Source organism: Benincasa hispida, chromosome 3, assembly GCF_027475165.1.
Source record: "Benincasa hispida cultivar pf3 chromosome 3, pf3_genome.v1.1, whole genome shotgun sequence".
NCBI classification, from domain to species: domain Eukaryota; kingdom Viridiplantae; phylum Streptophyta; class Magnoliopsida; order Cucurbitales; family Cucurbitaceae; genus Benincasa; species Benincasa hispida.
Window position 1 is genome coordinate 9,634,770 of NC_143480.1, and position 7,248 is coordinate 9,642,017.

Below are 7,248 nucleotides of genomic sequence, written 5' to 3' on the forward strand. Positions count from 1 at the left end.
AAACTGAAATGTCGTTTGTTTGTTTCCGAGAAAAAAAAAAATGTAAGTTTATGGCCGGAAAAAAACCAAGCCTTTGCTCAATTCTTGATTTAGTATTTTTTTATTTAGGTTTTTATATCTTGACTCTTGAGAACATTTTTTATATATATATATCTTGAAAGTTTGAAATTTTAGATTTTATTTTACATGAGAATTTAGAAATTTGGAGTGACTAGTTTAAAACTTTCTAGGGGCTAGAGACTAGAGATCAAATTTACTATAGAGCTAGATTGTTTCTTTCTAAAGAGGTTTAGTTTTTCAAAGAAAATTTAATTTAATTTAAGTGGTACATTTTAAAGGTATGAACACTTGCGATTATTTTTTTAAAAAAAAATTCAAAAAACAAAATTATTTACATAAATGGATAATGACAAAAAAAATGCGTGGAGATAGTACGTAATAATTATCTCTTGGAGAATCACCATATTTCTATAATATGTGACATTTTAGGGGCATAGTTTTGTCTTAGCTTACATGACTACCAACTTTACAAATTTTCAACTTGGGCATGATAACGCCCCCTTGCTTCCCAACCACTGCCTTCAATTAAGGTATGTCACGACACGCATGATCTCATCTTATTTAACTATCGACTCTAATTAAAGAGTAATTAAACTCGTAATTCATATATTTCAGTATATAAACTCTCTTAAACCTAAAATTATACTGGCACGAGTTTTACTTTATCTTAAAATGTTCTATCGTTAATTTTGATTGTTTCTAACTTTTACAATTTTGCAAGTTGTCGGGACTATCAAGAGTTAACATTTTACATCTTATACATCAAATAAGAAATAAGGCTAAACTAATAAATTTAGGGTAAATATAGGGTTGTGTGAATTAAAATTCTCATATCAATTTACCTTCTCTCCAAATTTCACTCGACTAGTATTGGATGAAAGTTATAATTTAAGTTAATTAAACTTCTAAATTAATTTTTGATTGCCTCTGAAAATTATCGATGCATTAATTCTCAAACGTGCGTATAATTCTTCAAACGGCGATTTTACATAATGGACAACTAGAGTACATGCATTGACAATTTTCAAAAAAAAAAAAAAAATTGTCTAAGAGTAAATTGATTCTATTTTTAGAGTTAAAGAGCTTAATTTATATAATTATAAGTTTCACACGAAATTTTTTCAAATGGAGCATAATAGAAAGTGTAAATCGATACAATTACAAACATTCGGAGTTTAAATTGATACGATTATTAATTTAAGGTTTAAAACGATACAACTCTATAAATTTAGGGATATAAATTGATATTTTTCTTATAAATTTATTATTGTTGTCCGTCATGGTCATAATCAAGCAACAATCCTACGTCTAAGTTTTTTCAACTAACCATCACCAACTAATTATCAAATAACCTTAACAATTAGTTAGCAAACCAACTACCTTCTTGAGGATTTTGATCTTATATTTTTTTATTTGAAAAAAAAATCTAATTTGACATTTAAAATTAGCTCGCACACACAAAAGGAGATCGATACAAATATAAATCAATGGAAAACTTAGACCAGAAAATAAAAGTGGAATACATATACATCATTAATGTCATTCTTAGTGTCTAAATAGTTAAAAAAGAAAGACGTGTATAATTAAATTAACTAAAATAGAAAAAACCACAAAACGTTATTGACTCCAAAAGTTGGTTGTTCTTCCTTCTACGGCTGAACTGAAAGACTCTTTTTCATTCAAATTTAGAATTTCATTCATTGGATTTAACACATGCATCCCAATTACAACCTGGTCACGCAATTGATATCTATCTTTTAAATGTGTATACAATTAAATATTATCGTTACTTATAATAGTTTATTAATTAATTATGGTACGAGTTTCATTTAATTAGTAAATTCACAATGGTCAAATCGAACATACAAATATGTTAACGACAAAGAAGTATGTGTTTTGAATTTTCCTATTCCATATTGTACTTAGAAACCATATTCTAAAAGAAAGTACGAATTATCATTTTATAGATTGATAGTTGATCTACCCTTCTTTAATTATTGGACTACAAATATTGTATAATTAATTAAAACAACTTAGTGGTTTTTTTTTTAAAAAAAAAAAAAAAAAAAAAAAACTACAATTTCACCATGTAAATGAAGAAGTACCCAAAAAATGGTCTTCGTAATGGCAATGGGATTATAAAATGTATGTTGAATTATAATTTTGGTACTGAAAAGTTACCAATTTCAAATTAGTTTGGAACTTTCTTTTATTTTAATGTTGTTAACATCGATTTAAAAGAAGGTGGATAACAACTAGAGTTCTAATGAATATCCTTATGCTAAAGTTTTGTGACATGATTTTTTTTTAATAACTAAAACGTGGTGAATATCAAAACAAACACTAACTCAATTGGTATAATATATGTTAATGATTATGAATTTATGGTTTGAATTTTTGAAAAATTTTATATGTCAATTTGAATTGGTGAGTTTATACTATTATAACTAAATTATCAAATTTCAAATTTTCATGAGTCGAACTAAGACCATGTTTACCAATTCTAATGAAAATTGGTATAATCGTAATAAAATTCCATCTATAAATCAATTGTAATGGGTCACAATCACAAAAGGTAATTAGATTGTTTTGTATCACATATACTTAGAATCATGAATCTGTCACATATACTATTACTGTTGTCTTTACCGTTACCATTATCGTTTGACCCTAAACAATAATGGTAACATTAAATGTGACATATTCATAATTCTCATACTACAAGAATACACAAACAGTAACAATAATGATAACATAATTTTGAAACTTAAACAGATTGATCATCCTCTGCTCGTCAATTAGTTTACATTTTTTTTATTACAAATCGGGCAATGAGTCCCACATATTAGTACAAGTACAGAACACATAGTAAATGCTAGATATTACAATTAGATTTACATTCACCCATCAACTTGAGTTTTTGGATCGATCGGTGATTTAAGATGGTATAGAGTAGGTAGTCCAGAGAGGTTTCGTGTTTAAGCACCTAAAATATTAGTTCATCTCTAATTAAAATTTAGTTTCACTTGTTTGGTTTTCATACATATTTCAAGCTCATAGGTGACAGATGAGGGGTGTTAGATATTACAAGGTTAAAAAACACTTTTGGTCATTGAACTTTTATGAAAGTAACAATTTAGTCCCTTAATTTTAGTTTGTAACGATTTAGTTCATGTAGTTATTGAACTTTACTATATAACAATTTAGTAATTGTACTTTTAAATTCACAATAAGCTAGTCCATAATGCAAACAAGTCTATCAAAATTAGATGTCATTTTTTTTTATTATTTTATGATGTGAACTTTATATTTAATAAAAATATTGAGTTTTTAACTAGTTTATCGGTTTATTTATGCAATAAATCTCATTAAATCTTAACCATAGTTTATATCACAGGGACTAAATTGTTATAAATTTGAAAGTACAAAGACTAAATCGTTACACGGGGTATTTTTAAATATAGAAAATGAACCAAAATATTTACAAAAGATAGCAAAATTTTAAAACTATCAATGATAAATGTTGATAGACTTATATCAGTGTCTATCAGTGATATTGATAGACACTGATAGACTTATATCAATGTCTATTAGTGTCTATCATTGATAGTTCTAAAATTTTGGTATATCTTATATATATTTTCAACAGTTTTATCATTTGAAATAATTTTACTTGTTACATAGTAAAATTCAAGGACTAAATTGTTAACAAATTGAAGTTTTAAGAACTAAATTGTTAGTTTAGGGACTAAAAAAGCTTTTTAACAATATTATAATTAAATTTACTTATATTCATTAAGTTATGTTGTCAATTATAGTGAAGTTTTTATATTATGATTGATTTATTAATTTTGGTTTAGAGAAAAAGGAATTGGAAGCGAATCTAGGAATATAGCACCATAAAACCGTGGCAGGATCTACAAGATTAAGAAATTAAGAAAAAGAAAAGAAAATAAAAAAGAGGAATTATGTGGAGTTGAGTAGGTGACGTGGAGAGAATTAAAATGAGAAAGTTAGTAAAAGGGGGATATAAAATGGAGGAGAGGGGGCGTGAGATTAAAGTAAACGAAAAGGAGCGTGAGATTTGGAGGGAGTGGAAAAATGAAGCGGAAAGTGGCGTCAGAAGGCGCGCCCCATGTGTGCTTCTGTTACCAACCAAACTTGAAACTACCCCATGGTTCGCTATCGTGGCTGCGGAACCCGCCAACGCGTTATTAGGCAATTCCCCATTCCATCACCACGTGGCTACCCCTCATTGGGTCCCTCCCTGGGACATCCCACCCACATTGTCAATGGACCGCTTCAAACCTCTTTTTATCTCAGGAGCAGCCCCCATTTCTTTATTTCTTTTATCCATAAACAAATAACACGTAATTTTTTAATTCCTGGAGTTTTTTAATTGATTAATTAAATCATCCTAGTCACGAGGCGAAGAATTGCCAGAATATGCCGACAATCTTTTTCCCACCTGCTGCCCCGTTACACGCGCCTCTTTTTTTTTTTTTTTTTTTTATTTATCTTTCTTTCAATTAATTAATATATTTATAGTTTCTGAAATCGCCCACACCCTAAACGCCTGCTGCAGATATCAAACCCCGAACTTTAAGTTTATTGGACATTTTTAAACGTTAGTTATTATGAAAATTAATGGGAGGACGTGGAAGGTACGCGAGGGGAGGTGATAGAGAGAGCGCGTGGTTTAAGGGTAAAAAGGCAAACGTAATCAACAGTAGTGCAAAACGCGCCCTTCCCTGTGGATCTGCTGTATTGACAACCCCACATGACACATAATTCGGGGACCGGATTGCGAAATTACCACCACGCCCTTCGGACTAGCCGCCCCTTTCTCAGTCAAACCTCTTGTTGACTGTGCCCCCCCTCTCTTTCTCTCTCTATATCCACACCCTTCCTCTAATTTCCACGATAATCAATTCCTCGCCGATTCATCGTCACCCCTTCTATAAATTCCCACCATCCCATCCCCACTCCTCGGCATCTCGACCCATTTGCCCCCTTTTTTCAACCCATCTCTCTCTCACCCAATACCCAGAAGAAAAAAAATATTGAACCAAAAAACAGAAGAAGGAAGCGGATACCATTTTCTCGAGGTGGAAGAATCCAACGGTGACGGAGGTCGACCCCCTTTTCATTTCTTTTTATCTGATCTGATCTGATCTGGATTTTGGGATTAATGGCGCCGAGGGAGAAGGCGATTGCCGTCAAGCCCAACGTCGGTAACGTGAAGGATGTGCATTTTAGAGGAGTGAGGAAGCGACCATGGGGGAGATACGCCGCTGAGATCAGAGATCCCTGTAAGAAGAGCCGTGTTTGGCTTGGAACCTTTGATACCGCGGAGGAGGCGGCTCGAGCCTACGATAACGCCGCTAGAGAGTTCCGCGGCGTTAAGGCCAAGACCAATTTCCCTTTGCCTTCTGACGATCAGCTTCTTAACCTTAACAAAAAGATTAACAACATCAACAATAATCAGAGCCCGAGTCAGAGTAGCACGGTTGAGTCCTCTAGCCGGGAGCAAGCTCTGATGGTTGATTCCTCGCCTTTGAATCTCAATCTTGGTCACGGTATTGGCGGACTGACGACCGCCGGACCCATCAGTTTTCCATTTCAGCGGTTCCAAATTCCCGTGATCGGAGAAGTTTTTACCCGCGGTGGCATACCACCGTCGAATCACGTTCTCTATTTCGATGCCGCCCTTCGTGCCGGAATGATCAAAAGTCATCCACATCATCCGAACCAACGCCTACGCTTCGACCATCTTCGCGAAGCGGTGAGTGATTTCAGACGCGAGTTGGCCAGCGGCGGTGTTCAAAGCGACTCCGACTCGTCGTCCGTTGTGGACATGAACGGTCCAGACCTCAAGCCCCGAGGAGGAGGAGGCGGAGGACTGGATTTAGATCTGAACTTCCCCCCACCAGAATCCGCCTGAAATTTTTTCCCTACGCAAAGATTGGCTGGGATTTATCATAAATTAGGTCCCCCACTTTTTTTTCCTTAAATTTTTGGGTTTATGAAAATAACTTAAATACGAAATATTACGAGTGGAGAAAGAAAGATGAATGATACGATTGTGAATACAAAATCCGATCTCCTCATTTTTTGCAACACAGAGAAGAAATGAAAACCCATATGGAGTTTTTTTTGTCCTCCTGATGTTGTTGTCGACGAGGGATCATTTTGCAATTTTTTTTTCCCCATGAATTAATTTTTGATGTAGTTGGAAGCTTGTAATCATCTGAATGATTTTTACTTGAAATTAAATTTAAAAAGATCGCATTGTACAAGAACAAACATGCATAATCTATTTTCTCAAATCCCACTCCGATTATGAATGTATGCGAAAATGTAAATTTGGTGATGGGTGAAGATTGCGACACGTGGAAGTGTGTCAAAAAATCGGAAGACTGATGGAAAAGTTGTTGATGGAGAGAACACACAGGACACGTGTAGTGAAGTCCGCCGGCGGCTTTGCCACAGTGGTTGCGTTTCATACACAGCACCAATTTCGTTTTTTTTTTTTTTAAATTTAATTTTTCCTGAAGCGATAAATAATAATAAATTGATTAGATGTGGTGCAGTGGCGTTGGCCACACGTATGGGGGGCACGTGCGTGGCGGCAAATGGGACGAGAGAGGAGTGTGAAAGCTTTGAAGGCGGTTTTATTTTTATTTTTTTCTTTAAGGCAGACGACGCCAAAAGGGTCGGTCTGAGATTGGGGACCACATGGGAACGGGAGAAGTGGGGATGCGCTGCTGCCGATTTCTCTTTTTTAAATTTATTTAATTAATTAATTATATATAATATATATATAATTTTAGAATTGAATGATTAAATTTGTGTGGGGAGTGGGGCCGAGTGTAGGGTGGGCGATATCTAATGGGGAAGATTTGGCTTTTTTTTCCCATATATGGGTTTTGAATATAATAGGGAATTTGCAAGAAAGGAAGAAAGAATTGGAATTTGGAAGGGTTAGTGGCAAACTCTCCCCTGTGAATATAACCACTAGCTCTATTTTAGCATTTTAATTATAACTATCATGCTGTATAATTATTTATCCTTTTCAAAAAGGACAAACTATAGTGATACATTTACATTTGTTATTTAGAAAAATATCAATGAAAGTAAAAACAATACCAATTTAAAATGGTTTCCACTAAATCTGCTGACAAATTT

At 33.7% G+C, this 7,248-nt stretch overlaps 1 pseudogene across 1 annotated transcript; it reads left to right on the top strand.

Annotated features, from left to right (window-relative positions):
- The first annotated feature begins 4,555 nt into the window (after window positions 1–4,555).
- LOC120074331 (ethylene-responsive transcription factor 11 pseudogene) lies at window positions 4,556–6,366 on the top strand (annotated as a pseudogene). The gene has a single exon (XR_016528419.1). The product of XR_016528419.1 is annotated as an ethylene-responsive transcription factor 11 pseudogene (transcript).
- Window positions 6,367–7,248: the final 882 nt, after the last annotated feature.